The sequence below is a fragment of the Perca fluviatilis genome, chromosome 13 (genome assembly GCF_010015445.1).
Source record: "Perca fluviatilis chromosome 13, GENO_Pfluv_1.0, whole genome shotgun sequence".
NCBI lineage: Eukaryota > Metazoa > Chordata > Actinopteri > Perciformes > Percidae > Perca > Perca fluviatilis.
The window spans coordinates 35763486-35779438 of NC_053124.1; the positions used below are offsets into that span (position 1 = coordinate 35763486).

Genomic DNA, 15953 nt, shown 5'->3' on the forward strand with positions numbered 1-15953 from the left:
TATTTTACCTTTGATTGTTGAAACAAGGACAATATGTTAAAAAAAATCTTTACCGGGATGATCTGGAGATATTAGCTGTTTGTTATTCATGTATTTCTCCACGTTATGTATCTGCGGGACAGGAAGATGTCTGTTAAATAGCGATGTGTCTTAATAGTGTATATAAGGGTGTTTAAGTTGTATGTTAATATAGACAAGTCGAAGAAAATCTTTCAAGGTGGCAGAAATGCTTCAGGACATCTTATTTCTGAATATATCTGATATGTTTGGCATTTTATCTCATACATTTTGTCCGCCTATTGAGAAATAAATACTTTTAAATCCAAAAAACATCGTTCTTGTGACTTGACAATCCCTCTGAAGTGACTTGTAAGACCTGTTGCAGATACTAGGCAGTAGCATACGCAAAGGTTTTCAGGCTCCAACTGTGTGGGACCCTCGTTACAAAGCTAAAGGGTTGTTTGGTGGCCATTTAAATATTCATTAAGTATGGCAACAAACGTGAACAACTGGAAAACTTGCTTGTAAATTCTAATATAGATTTTATTTATTTACTTTGTAGTGTGTTAGAGCCAGCATATTTCCACCAGACTCCATGTAAATAATCAGGACTTTTAGCGTGTATAGAGCCAGCATATCTCCACCAGACTCGATGTAAATAATCAGGACTTTTAGCGTGTATAGAGCCAGCATATCTCACCAGACTCCATGTAAATAATCAGGACTTTAGCGTGTATAGAGCCAGTATATCTCCACCAGACTCCATGTAAATAATCAGGACTTTTGATAGTTTTATTTAGTTTCTGTCGACTTTGAATGAAGTATGTTTCCGCGATGATTAAAGTCCTGATTTTTACATGGAGTCTGGTGGAGATATGCTGGCTCTATACCACGCTAAAAGTCCTGATTATTTACATGGAGTCTGGTGTAGTTTGGTGATGGTGGTTTCGGGGCTGTTTCATGTTAAACTAAAAGGATCTTACTCTTTAACTAAAAGGTCTATCTCTGTAGGGATCCATCCCATAATGTTGTCAGACACTTAGAATAATAATCTGAGTCTGTCAGAACTTTTAGTGGACGCTTAGTAGTAATAACCCCCGTACCTTCGCGTGCACGTACATGCAAGCGCGCCGCGTCGTAATGGCGTGCCTGCCTTTGATCTCAAGGATTTTTAATTTATTTATTTTTATTTTTTAACTTTAAAGTTTTTTTTTTTTCAAGGCTAGATTTGGCTGGCTGGGTGAAATCTGCGGCGCAATCTCGAAATAACCTACCTATATTTTTATTTTTTTTTAATTTACAATTAAAGAAAATGCAGAAATAAATAAAATCAATTGTCCCCGGTTTGTTGGGCCCAATGAATGGAAGGCAAATCCGTGAGAACCAGAACTTTGACTGCATGGAGTGCCCTGCCACAGCTTGTTGAAGTTTTAAAATCATGTATTCCTGTAAGGGAGTCTGGTGGGGGTCTTTGTGCTCGCCGCCAGAGTGCGATGATGGCGTCGTCGATTCGCGGAGCATCTGCGTGGGGTATGAAGGTAATTTATTTAGATTTGTGTGAAAGGTGTTAAAAAGTGGAGTTAAACCTATGAGTAACGGAGTGAAAGGCAGAGGGAGGGTTAAAGTGACAGTCCGTCATACAGGGTGCGGTTTGACCACTTTAAAAGACGTTGCCTCGGGCTATCTGTCCTCTATTCCCGGCGTTTTTAGCTAGCATCTGCTAGCTAGCTTGTCCGCTTCCGTTTTTTCTTCGTCCTTCTCAAACAGACCAATGGTGCATTTTTTTTGCATTTGTTTGTGACTAAACCTTTAGTATGGGCCTTTTACACATAAGGTCTCATAAACGGTTTTTTAAATCACTCAAATAGTTGGCACAACACCATTTGGTGTGCTTCTCAATGCTTTCAGCATTGGGGACTAACACTAGTTACTAGTTACATTTTACTTATGACAAGTGCGTTCTGACTGATCTGTCACCTCACGTTCTCTGTCAGTCATTTCTAACTAGCCTGCTAGATGGCTAGCTAACTAGCTTGTTAGCCGTCCATTTTCCTTCTCTGTACTTCACTAAAACAATAAAATTGACATCCACAGAACCAAAATGCTTATGTTATCAGTAGCTAGATTGTTCTGGTTTCATAACCGCGTTGCAAGTTATTGCAGCTTGGCTGGGAGCTTCACCCACCCTAAAGTTAACGTTAGCGATATAAGGCGGTCCTTTTTATAGTGTCAACTTCCTATATTACCATCTTACAGAGGTATTCACAGTAACCGGCCAATCTGCTAGAAACAGGGTGCTTTTAAATCACTAAAATAGTTGTGTCAGCCCCGTTGGCCTACTTCTCAATTCTGTTAGCATCGTGGCTAACACTAATGTTACATCTTTTATGACAAATCGTTCATGATGTTCTGTGTGAAATAGGCCCTTAAAGTGTTTAAAATGTTTGTTTTGTGACCAAACATTTATCACGAGTTGTTTTAACACATAAGGTCTCACCATATGATCCTTTTTCATCATGATCAGGTTTAACAAATCTTAATGTATCCTAATGTAAAAAATGTCACTTTCTTTTATGCTAACCTTATAAACCAATATGGGGGATAGTTACGTGTAAACATCTTAGGTTAGCTATATTTTGGTTTCTCCCATGTAACATATGTCAAAAACAGTAACAGATGAAGTAACATGAAGTCAAGTACATGTACATTTAGTGTACTGTAATTGTAACCTGTATTTGGATACAGTATTTTACGTGTGTTGTTTGCTGAGCTAACGGTGTTATACACACTACTATAGTAGCTGTATGAAAACTGGGACATGTTTTGTTGTTATTCTCCATGTTGACATGCTGACTGCTTTGGGTACATGGAGAGAAAATAATTATATTTTCCACAGCCTGCAGCATTGTACTTTGTATAGTCTAGTGAACTTGTATATTTGCACTTTCTCTGTGTACTTCATTTACAGTACTATAATCACGAGTAGTAGAGTTGCTAAAAGTGTCTTAGGTTAGCAACAACAGTGGATAACTGGTTCAAGCAGAACTAAGTCATATGTTTCTGCTAAGCGGGTGTGTGGTTGTGTTAATGGTATGTATCCTTTTGAAAAACTGGTCCTTGTTTTTAAAAACAGTGCTTAAGCAACCGAAAAGAAGAAACAAAACCGGCAATTGTGACATACTGCTGTTTATACTGTTTAAACGTCTTGATTAAACAGATTTTCTTCTTAAAAACAGAAAATGCAAAGTCCCAAGGCTATCAGAAGGCTTACAACTCGACACCCCTGAACCAGGTGATCAACTTACAAGAGGAGAAAAAGTTGACATTTAACTGACCCCTCCGGCCTGCAGACTACCCGGCGGGGAAAGCAGTGGATGAATGTTTAGCACGCGGTCAATGGAGTGGACCCTTTCAAACCTGTGGAGGTAAACCAAGGCTTTTCTTTCTCACCTTTCTCTTTATCTAGATGCTTCTCACAGTGCACTGCGATCTCACAATCGCTTGACTTGCTCTATTTACCCTGTGTTCTACATTTTACAAATTGTTTGTGCTGTGCTATTTTTTCTCCTTCTAGTGCACATTAATAATACTTACTGTTTCTGGTTTCAACATTAGAGGTCGACCGATTAATCGGCCGATTTTTGGCTTTTTTACATAATCGGCATCGGCCAATATCAAGCCGATTTAATAGGCAGGCGCATCTGCGGGCAGCCTGGTGTTGTTGTTGTTGTGGAACACGTGTTAGACGCACGCTGCCCCCTAGAGTCAGTTACCAGCAGAGTGAGCAGACCTCATCCAGTGCCTAAGGAAGGAGCTGTTCCTCCCGGAGAAAACGGTAAGGATTACATTCTTATAAGTGGTATATATTTAATTAAAAACATATGACATGTTACTGCCGACTTCGAAAAAACATGAACAGGCGATATGACGTTCGGCTACTTTGGATATTGATAGCTGTCGTGTCGGCGCTGTCGTGTGCACAATAATTAAGCTAGAATTTTGCAATCACAGACAGTGGATCTGAGACTTTTATTATTTGTTCTGTTTGTGTGTCTATATTTGCGAGGGTTGTCAACTCAATGCAGAGAAAGAAGTTGTAGTTAAAAGAGACCACCGCACCATAGGCTAGTGAAGGACTGGCTTTGCTTTGCTAGCGTCGTTGCTAGGGTTGGTACAGAGTAGACCCGCGGCTAATTGGCACCTGTGCCTTAACGACCCGTAATCTACCGGACCGAATAGCAACGCGGATTTCTGTACCTCATTTCGGCGCCACTGATATGCCGTGCGTTCTCTCTGATGCTCAAAACGAATGTTAGAATAACAGAAACATCGCAGCACGTGACGCTAGTTAACATTACACTCGTCAGCAGCTAACGTTAGCCTACCGTTAGCTAGCAGATGGATTAAACACGATTAAAATGCTGACAGCTAAACGGTGTAAAGTGTGATTTATTTCACTGTATAGGATCCAAAGCAGCATGTTAAGCAGTGTGCTGCTGCCGTTGTTTAGCTACTTGTCTGAAGAACAACACAGACGGTGCGTCGCGGTGCATTCAAAGTTGTTGTAAAATACCCTTTTGCCATGGTGGTTGTTTTGTCGTTCAACAGCAATTTACTAGTGAAATACGTTATTGTTATGTTATAGTTATTACATTATTATTAAATCATTTAATTTTGACCATATGGCCTAAAGTTGTTTCCCCTTAATTAGGTTTTGTCCATTTGGCTTTGTCTGTCAACAAACAAAACAAACCAAAAATACATGTTTCAGTACAGTTTCTGGGAAGATGATAGAAACCTTTTAGCCTTGTATCACTTACAATGCACTGAATTATTAGCTGATTTATAAAACAAATGTTAGATTTTATATCTATACCTATCTATAAAATGACTTGAAGAAGATACTATAGAAAAACACTAACTTAACCTTGTGTTTTCCCCTTTTTAGTCATTAAGTCTGATGGCTGAAAAGAAACCCCCCTTATGGCAGCGGCTCACCCAGCCAACACCAAAACAAAGAAATGCTGCTGGTTGCTACTGTGTGTCAGCACTACTATCACTGCATGAAAAGTGGGATTTCCGTCCCCGAAACTAGAAAACCCCTAATTTTCGGCAGTTATCGACAATTTACGGGCTGTGAACGTCACGTTCGTCTGTGCCACATATTGTGGGGAAACGAACCATGACGTATGTGGAGAGCCCCCGCGGAGGTGTTAAAGGATCTAATCAGAATATGAATAGGAGCCTGGCCAGAGAACGTCTGGCCTGGCTGGATTCCCTCACTCGCTATTGGATGAAACCACTACTTTTAAACAAGAAAACTCTCGTGATTGGTTCACAGGTCTGTCACGGGTTAGGCTATTGGTCAACCTGGGCCATCATTATTATAATAATAAAATTTTATATATATATATATATTTATTTATTTATGTATTATATTTTTATTTATTTATACATATATATATTTATTTCATATATGCTATGTTGTATATTCATGTCATGATTATCATAGTTGAAATGATTTGCCAGGAACGTGCTGTTTATTGAAAGATAGAGCTTTATTGACACAAAACACAGACAGAAAAAACTGCGTTACAAAGCATCGGGAGACACACAGCACACACAACAAATATCCCTCGCTCACGAGGAGCAGCACCGTCCACGCACCTAACCCGCGGCCGCTCCGGAGCTGGAGGTAACCCGGCAGCATTCGGTCCATGTAGCGACGTCTGTGGTGCGTTGTCCTGTAGGTCTATGCTGCGGCGCACAAAGTCAACGCTCACCCACAGCCAGCACACTCTGTCTCGCTTCCAGCAGCTGTAAAATCAATCAATAAAGACAGTCAGTACTGCGCAATGCACTGCTTATGGACACAACACAATTATGAATGCACCTGAAAAATATTCACATTAACCAAACGGATCTAGTCTTACCCTCTTTTCTTCTGGAGCGACTCGAGCTGAACTCTTCACAGCTGCTTCTGCCCGCGATGCCACATCTGGTTGTTTCTAGCTGAAGCTCCTGCTGCTGTCTCCTAATATGTCTTACAGGCAGCTGGAAAACTATTAAATGAGAGTGGCATGAATAAAAAACATAAGTCACAGTAAAATTAAACAAGGAAAGATGAAAAGTAAAAAATACTTACACACAATGGCGTCATTATCAGCGTCATGTAAATATGGACTGACCGGAGACAGCTCGGAAAGCATATAGGTCACAGCCTCGTTATGAGGAGAGGTTAGTCTGTAAAAAAAACAAACTATGGTTAAGATCGGTATCTATTACGTATCTATGTCCTTATACAGAAGAATTAATGAAATTCATTCAATGAAAGCATATTCTTTAAATCTTACCCTTGCTCCGGTTCGTAGCGCCTGCTACAGTTTGTCTCAGAGTTGTGAAGACGGCGACTGCTTCCTGTAAATTACGAGATAAAAAATATATACTTTTATAAAACAACATCACCAGCTCAGCTCTGTAATGAATGGCGCTGAAAGCAGACACAGCTCTGTGCTGCTTCGCGTTTAAACTTGGTGAGGTTTAAAGCATTACTGCCAAGTCTAAGTAGCCTGTTTAACATCCAAACACAGTCACTGTACGATCAAGAGTTAATAAACAGTACAGACTAGCTCGCCGTTTCATTAATAATCATATACTTACGTTGTCTTCTTCTTTTCTGTGCGGCATCTTTGAGCCCGGAGGTGATATGGAGGAAAAAAAAAAAGCGCTCAAAACGTCTTGAACAACTCCTGTGTGTTTCCAAGTGAAGTTTGACAGAGTGTACCGACAACTCTTTTACCAGTTGGCCTGAAATATTCCCATATTTCGGAAGTTTTTGCTCCAACTCTCAGACTCATCTCCCACGTCGCGCCGATTTTTTCAAATGGAAGCAGTGAGGGGGCAGAGTGATAGAGACAGTGTAGACAGATTAACCCGCAGAGGGGCGCGAACAGCGCGCCACACTGGTGTGGAGGTGAATTACAGTGAGTTATAATGGATTACTGGGAAATGTTAACAAAAGCACAATTGATGTCTGGATTATGAGGCCATTCGCAGAGCCAACCGCTTCATATGTCATGGAGATGTGAATATGGTGCTGAATTTGCCAGTATTTTAAGAAGAGAAATGGTTGGGACCTTGTCATGCAATGACAAAGCTGATATGCTTTATGTGAAGCCCAGTGTTTTGGTGTCAGCAGAAAGACTTCTCTTAGAAAACTGTCCAGTGGAGCCTCTGTCCTCCATTCCACGACAATGTTGGATGAGCAAGACCAAAGACTGTAGTCATGTCACTATGCTCAGTGGCTGAGCTCTAGGAGACGTGGGAATGAATCATGGATTGCACATTTTACCTTTGTGGCAAAGCCTGATTAAAACTAATTGTTGAAATAAATTATTTTGTGTATCTTTTTACATAACATTGGTCATTGCTAATGACATACAAAGTAATTAATCTAGCATACTTCCATTAAATAAATCAATTAAAGCTAAAATTGAAGAGTCTACAATTAGGTTATACTGAGTCTGATCTATTTTAAGAGATTTTCTTAAAATTAAGTTTTACTTACCTTTAGAAAAATGTCACCTGGGGTAAAACTCCCCTGCTACCCTGATTTGCATTTGTATAGCTCACAGCATTTTCATTTTACATGTGAAAGCCTCCCTAGAATTAGAGGGAGGGGGTCCCGGGGGACAACTGCCAAGCAAGGCCCACATCAATTTCCTCGACAATTCTCGGCAGTTTTCGGTGTTGCCTGTAAATTGCCGTGTGCAGCCGTAAACCTGAAGTTCCGACGACAATCCATAATCGAATACGACGAAAATCCCACTTTTCATGCAGTAGTCCGTCACAACAGCAGGCGGCTAATCTGTATTGTAATGGTTTAATACCAGGACCTCTCCTAAGTGGAATGCAGCCATCAGTAATGGTTTAATACCAGGGTCTCTCCTAAGTGGAATGCAGCCATCAGTAATGGTTTAATACCAGGACGTCTCTCTAAGTGGAATGCAGCCATCAGTAATGGTTTTGAATACCACCTTTTGCATACTGTGACATGTCAACATGTCTGCCCTGAAGAAGGTCTATATTATTGCTGAAACTTGAGCCTATTTATGTTTGTTTGTTTTTGCTGGGAGAAGTTTCTCCTTAAACTTGATTAACTCCAATAGCTATTCATAATGTGGTTACAATAAAATGACATATTTAATTAGAAAATGTCCTGACTTAAGGCTCTGACACACCAACCAGACAGCCCCGACCTCGGCAGAAAAGCCAGTCGGACTGATCAGCCTCCCCGAGTTGGTCCAAAAGTGGGCCTCAGAACAGAGGCAACGCACGACTTTGACTTGCTACGTTCTTGGGCGCGGCATTTTGCCCGTCTCTAGCGCAGCGGGCGGCGTTTAATCTGTAATGTCGCTCAGAAATGAAAACCAGCAGCTGATTGGACGAACGCCCCGTGGTTTCTCCCCGGATTTAACAAAAGAGCATAATGGCGTCTTCGTTCAGAATACGATCTCATATTGTAGTAAAATAGTTCACGAAACTTGTTTCTGAAAACATTTGAAGAGAGAAATAGGCTGTGATGCGGTTGCTGAATCTGTCTTCATTTCAGATCAACAAAGGTCAGTTTAAAAGATTTTCGTCCAGATTTTGAGTGGTCGTCAGGCTCTTCATTTCCAGGTTAGCCCTCCACCAAGAGTTGGACATTGAGTTCTGACTGCCCGCCCTCCGATTCAACAAGTCAAATCGGCCCAAACGAAGGCTAACTGCGCCCACCGCGACGCGGCGCACAGCACACCGAACAGACTCGAGTCACCGGACTGTCCGCACGGCCGATAATCTGGTTGGTGTGTCCGCGCCATTAAAGTAATGTACTGTGCCTTGCGAAGTATTCGGCCCCTGGAACGTTTGGACCTTTTTGCCACATTTCAGGCCTCAAACATAAAGATATAAAACTGTAATTTTTTGTGAAGAATCAACAACAAGTGGGTCCCAATTATGAAGTGGAACGAAATTCATTGGCTATTTCAAACTTTTTAAAAAATAAAAACTGAAAAAGTGGGCGCGCAAAATTATTCAGCCCCTTTACTTTCAGTGCAGCAAACTCTCTCCAGAAGTTCAGTGAGGATCTCTGAATGATCCAATGTTGACCTAAATGACTAATGATGATAATTAGAATCTAGCTGTGTGTAATCAAGTCTCCGTTATAAATGCACCTGCTCTGTGATAGTCTCAGAGGTCCGTGTAAGTAGCGAGAGAGCATCATGAAGAACAAGGAACACACCAGGCAGGTCCGGGATACTGTTGTGGGGAGAAGTTTAAAGCCGGATTTGGATACAAAAGATTTCCCAAGCTTTAAACATCCCAAGGAGCACTGTGCAAGCGATAATATTGAAATGGAAGGAGTATCAGACCACTACAAATCACGAAGACCCGGCCGTCCCTCTAAACTTTCAGCTCATACAATGAGAAGACTGATCAGAGATGCAGCCAAGAGGCCCATGATCACTCTGGATGAACTGCAGAGATCTACAGCTGAGGTGGGAGACTCTGTCCATAGGACAACAATCAGTCGTATACTGCACAAATCTGGCCTTTATGGAAGAGTGGCAAGAAGAAAGCCATTTCTTAAAGATATCCATAAAAGTATGTCTTTTAAAGTTTGCCAAAAGCCACCTGGGAGACACACCAAACTGTGGAAGAAGGTGCTGTGGTCAGATGAAACCAAAATCGAACTTTTTGGCAACAATGCAAAACGTTATGTTTGGCGTAAAAAGCAACACAGCTCATCACCCTGAACACACCATCCCCACTGTCAAACATGGTGGTGGCAGCATCATGGTTTTGGGCCTGCTTTTCTTCAGCAGGGACAGGGAAGATGGTTAAAATTGATGGGAAGATGGATGGAGCCAAATACAGGACCATTCTGGAAGAAAACCTGATGGAGTCTGCAAAAGACCTGAGACTGGGACGGGAGATTTGTCTTCCAACAAGACAATGATCCAAAACATAAAGCAAAATCTACAATGGAATGGTTTACAAATAAACATATCCAGGTGTTAGAATGGCCAAGTCAAAGTCCAGACCTGAATCCAATCGAGAATCTGTGGAAAGAACTGAAAACTGCTGTTCACAACGCGCGCTCATCCAACCTCACTGAGCTCGAGCTGTTTGTTTTGCGCAGGAGGAATGGGCAAAAATGTCAGTCTCTCTCCCGATGTGCAAAACTGATAGAGACATACCCCAAGCGACTTACAGCTGTAATCGCAGCAAAGGTGGCGCTACAAAGTATTAACTTAAGGGGGCTGAATAATTTTCGCACCGCTATTTCAGTTTTTATTTGTTTAAAAGGTTTGAAATATCCAATAAATTTCGTTCCACTTCATGATTGTGTCCCACTTGTTGTTGATTCTTCACAAAAATTACAGTTTTATATCTTTATGTTTGAGGCCTGAAATGTGGCAAAAGGTTGAAAAGTTCAAGTGGGCGAATACTTTCGCAAAGGCACTGTAAATGCATATTTCTTTTTGTGTTTTTGCCTTTGAAGGTTATCAACCTATTAGTAATTATTCTGCTGCTTGTACCTACGAACCGAAATCCATCTGAAACAAACTAAACTGGGATTAAATAAAGAAGAAGTCAGAAGATATTAGAGTTGTGTAATGGCAAAATTATATTTAAGCATGATTCTTTTATATTCTTGTATTATTTCTGTTTTTAGTTTCGCTCCACGATGCTGAAAGTGAGTTTATGTCATTCTCACATGTTGATTCTGATTCTCACTAAACTAACGAGAGCAGATCGAGACGAGACTTTTTCATTTTTAATTCCCAAAAACGCCATCGCCGTCTAAACGAAAGGCAAATCTGATGAAATATTTTTTCGTTTTCACTTGCGGCGTTGTCGTGTAAACAGGGCCTAAGTTTCACTCAGGTGTTTAGAGAGATAAGAACCAGTTATTGTTAAAGGGGCAAGCTTAAATCAATTTGATGGAAAAATGATTCATTGCTAATTTTTTATATATCAGACTAAAATGACACAGTTCATGTTTTTTTTCCAAAATATATTTATTTTCTAAGTTACACTCTGTATCTCCCGAGATACATTGCCCATTAAGGGTAACAATTTGCAATGTATTCTTTTTATTATAGTCCATATGACAACTTTTAAAACATTTTATGAACAATTAATTAGCTAAATTATTTGTGTGTGTGTGTGTGTGTTTGTGTGTGTGTGTGTGTGTGTGTGGGGGTGTGTAAAATAGAGAAAGTATTGGTAAGGGGGGTTCCCTTCCCTCTTCCTTCCACTCATTTACTAACACACATCATCATAACACACATCATGTGGACACACAGATACAATATGTACAGCAAAACCACTACATCTTTCACCTAACAATTTGAAATACTCCTCTAATCATTACCTAAACATCTTCCCTCGTTTATTCTGCTTCGCTCTTTCCTCGGCCTCATCACTAGAGCTGCCATTCAAATTGTCACTGCTGCTGTTGTCATCCTCACACTGTCCCTCTGTAGGCCTATACAGCTCATCTTCCTCGACTTCCTCACTGGATCCCTCCTCTAAATCTGATGAACCATCAGGTGGCAAAACTACAGACTTCACCTCTCTCTTTCTTGTACTGTAGAAACTGCTGACAGAAATTCCCTGAAAACGTGTACACTGTTGAATTAATCAATAATACACATTTGAGAGAAAATAAAAAAGTAATCAAAGTTGCACACCTTTATACTATTCAATATCTGTAGAGAACAGGCCTCAAAACATAAATATATCTGTGAGTGATCAGCCCTGTTAAATACCTTTTGATATGGGCAATGTATCCCCCAAGATACAGGCATTCAATGCCTGATGATCAAAGTTGTGAGAAGATTATTTTAAAAATATCCACAAGAACATGTAAAACTATCCTTAAAAAACTATTTTCTAAAACTATATTCTCTAAAATATCATAATCGTGGAAAATATAAAAACACTTACCTCATGGAAAGTGTCTTTGTTCACGTATGCTGCCATTTTGGATTTTGATACAAATGTTTTGAATGTTGGCATAAAATCACATGACCTGATTAAATTACCCATCACCCCATCAGTGTTTCTCATCAACTGCAACCACATAATGCCCCTCCCCCATGCGCTCCTTCCCCTACAGCCTGTTAAATGACTGTATCCCCAAGATACAGAAACTCGTTAAGGGTTACTTTATATTTTACTCTGATTCTGTCAAGGACTGTGGTTGAATTATTGTCAACAATATAAACTTTTATTCAACTTAATGAAGAGATATTTCTATTATTTTAGACATGTATTTTACCTAAAGGTGTCATATTATTCAATATCAATTGAGGAAGAGGTTCAAGGAATATCTCTGATGCACAGAAAGTTAAGCTGAGTCATAAAATTGGTTCAGGCCTTCATGGGTTAAAGGTGCAGATAAGCAGGAACACAGGAAAGGTCACGAAACGGGGAAGAAGAAGAAAAGCACGCTGGCTTGCAGACTGCAAAATGCAACCGGGTGCATCAGGACACATTTATGGCATTCTTCTATTGACATTATATGTATTGGGATATACTATATTTTTCCCTGTCATACTAATGGTAGTATGGGCATTGCAACACACCCAGTCTCTCTCTCAAAGCACTCCTCTTGGAGGAATGAACAGAGCTTGATAACCCCTCCCTCCTCTTCCTCCTCTCAAACACAGCCAGCTCCACTCTGGGATCATATTCCCTTGTTCCCTCCCCTTCAGAGCTACAGTTTGCAGATGGGTGTAACCAACATGCTGGGGGAAGTACAACAGCGTATCACATGCTGTTATTACATCAGAGCTCAGACAAGTTTCATTTCTCAGGAAGTGAGACACAAGACAGTCAGACATTCGTTGTCACTGAGCGAGAGGTGAAATGGCGCAGAAAGGAGATCAGCTGGACCGGGAAACCTTCTCTTGTTCCATCTGTCTGGATCTACTGAAGGATCCGGTGACTATTCCCTGTGGACACAGCTACTGCATGAACTGTATTAAAGGCTTCTGGGATGAAGGGGATGAGAAGGAAATGTACAGCTGCCCTCAGTGCAGGCAGAGCTTCACACCGAGGCCTGTACTGGTGAAAAACACCATGTTGGCAGATTTAGTGGAGGAGCTGAAGAAGACTGGACTCCAAGCTGCTCCTGCTGATCACTGCTATGCTGGAGCTGAAGATGTGGCCTGTGATTTCTGCACCGGGAGAAAACTCAAAGCCATCAAGTCCTGTCTGCAATGTCTGGCTTCTTACTGTGAGAAACACCTTCAGCCTCATTTTGAATCAGAGACATTCAAGAAACACAAGCTGGTGGAGCCGTCCAAGAAGCTCCAGGAGAACGTCTGCTCTCGTCATGATGAGGTAATGAAGATTTTCTGTCGTACTGATCAGCAGCTTATCTGTTATCTCTGCTTAATGGACAAACATAAAGGCCACGATACAATCTCGGCTGCCGAAGAAAGGATTGAGAGGCAGAAAAAGCTCGAGGGGAGTCGACAGACCATCCAGCAGAGAATCCAGGACAGAGAGAAAGATGTGAAGCTGCTTCAACAGCAGGCGGAGGCCATCGATCGCGCCGCCGATAAAGCAGTGGAGGACAGCGAGAAGATCTTCACCGAGCTGATCCGTCTCCTGGAGAAAAGAAGCTCTGATGTGAAGCAGCAGGTCAGATCCCAGCAGAAAAGGGAAGAGAGTCGAGTCAAAGAGCTTCAGGAGGAGCTGGAGCAGGAGATCACTGAGCTGAAGAGGGAAGACGCTGAGCTGAAGAAGCTCTCACACACAGAGGATCACAGCCAGTTTCTACACAACTACCCCTCACTGTCACCACTCAGCCAATCAGCATCCAGCATCCATATCTGTCCTCTGAGCTGCTTTGAGGACGTGACAGCCGCGCGTAGAAGTCAGAGATATACTACAGGACGTCCTGAGAGAGGAGTGGACAAACGTCTCACTGACAGGGACTGAAGTGGACGTTTTACTGCCACAACCAGAGCCCAAGACCAGAGCTGGATTCTTAAAATATTCACGTGAAATCACACTGGATCCAAACACAGCATACACATATATGTTATTATCTGAGGGGAACAGGAAAGCAACGTTAATGAGACAACAACAGTCTTATTCTAGTCACCCAGACAGATTCACTGACTGGTTACAGGTCCTGAGTAGAGAGAGTCTGACTGGACGTTGTTACTGGGAGGTGGAGATGAGAGGAGGAGTTTATGTAGCAGTCGCATACAAGAATATCAGCAGAGCAGGGTGGTCGGATGAATGTAGATTTGGACGAAATGACAAATCTTGGGCGTTAGATTGTGACAACAACAGTTATACATTTTGGTCCAACAAAGTCCAAACTCCCGTCTCAGGTCCTGGGTCCTCCAGAGTAGGAGTGTACCTGGATCACAGTGCAGGTATTCTGTCCTTCTACAGCGTCTCTGAAACCATGACTCTCCTCCACAGAGTCCAGACCACATTCACTCAGCCCCTCTATGCTGGACTAGCGGTTTATTGGTCTGGAGCCTCTGCTGAGTTGTGTAAACTGAAATAGACAGAAGTCATTTAAGGGTTAAATTCTGTCATTCTGAGTCATTTATTTATTTAAAAAAAGGAAAACTTCTCTAAATTGCAGCTTGTTAAATGAGAATATTTTCTGGTTCCTTCACTCCTCGAGGCTTTTTTCTGCATTTTGATGCTTTTTAAATTTTTTGACTCATTCAAGTCTTTTGTTGATGCTTTTTGATACATTTTCAATGTTTTTTTTACGGTGGTTTTTATTGAAAGCTTTTTGACGCTCACTACAACACACACACACACGGATACACACACACACTGACACACACACACACACACACTGACACACACACACACACAGACGGACACACACACACACAAACACACACACACACACACTCTCTCTCACACAAACACACACGCACACAAACACGGACACACACTGACACACACACACATACACACACAATGACACACACACACACTCTCACACACACACACACACACACACACACACACATGGACACACACACATACACACACAATGACACACACACACACAAACACACTCTCTCACACACACACACACACACACGTGGACACACATGTACACACACACGGACACACACATGGACACACGTTCACACACTGACACAAACACACTCTCTCACACACACACACACACACTCTCACAAACACACACACACGGACACACATGTACACACACACGGACACACACTGACACACACATACAAACACACACACAGGTGGACACACATGTACACACACACACGCACACACACAATGACACACACACACAAACACACTCTCTCTCACACACAAACACACACTCTCTCACACACACAAAACAACAACACACACACTCTCCTACACACACACACACTCTCTGCTGAGTTGGGTAAACTGAAATAGTCAGAAGTCATTTAAGGTTAAATTCTGTGTTTTAACTCTTAAATAATATAATAATTATTTAGTCTCCATGTTTGTAGCTGAGAGATGATTGTTGTCTTTTTTCATTTGTTTACATGTTTTTGTTGCTTTTTCTTACTTTTTTTGCTTTTATAAAACCATGTCACTTTCTTTGATATCTATCTGCTTTTCTAAACGTTTTTGTACATTTCTTTGACGTCTTTGTTTGCATGTATTGACGTTTTAGAAGTGATGAGATGATTTCTGTGTGTTGATGAAAACCATTCGGGGAGCCCCAGAAGCTCTCAATGTGCTCAGTTGAGATCTGTTATTTTACCTTTGATTGTTGAAACAAGGACGATATGTTAAAAAGATCTTTACCGAGATGATCTGGAGATATTAGCTGTTTGTTATTCATGTATTTCTCCACGTTATGTATCTGCGGGACAGGAAGATGTCTGTTAAATAGCGATGTC

General features: G+C 41.2%; 1 pseudogene; it reads left to right on the forward strand.

Moving 5' to 3' along the window:
• Positions 1-3254: 3254 nt before the first annotated feature.
• LOC120571436 lies at positions 3255-14858 on the forward strand (annotated as a pseudogene).
• The last annotated feature ends 1095 nt before the right edge of the window (positions 14859-15953 follow it).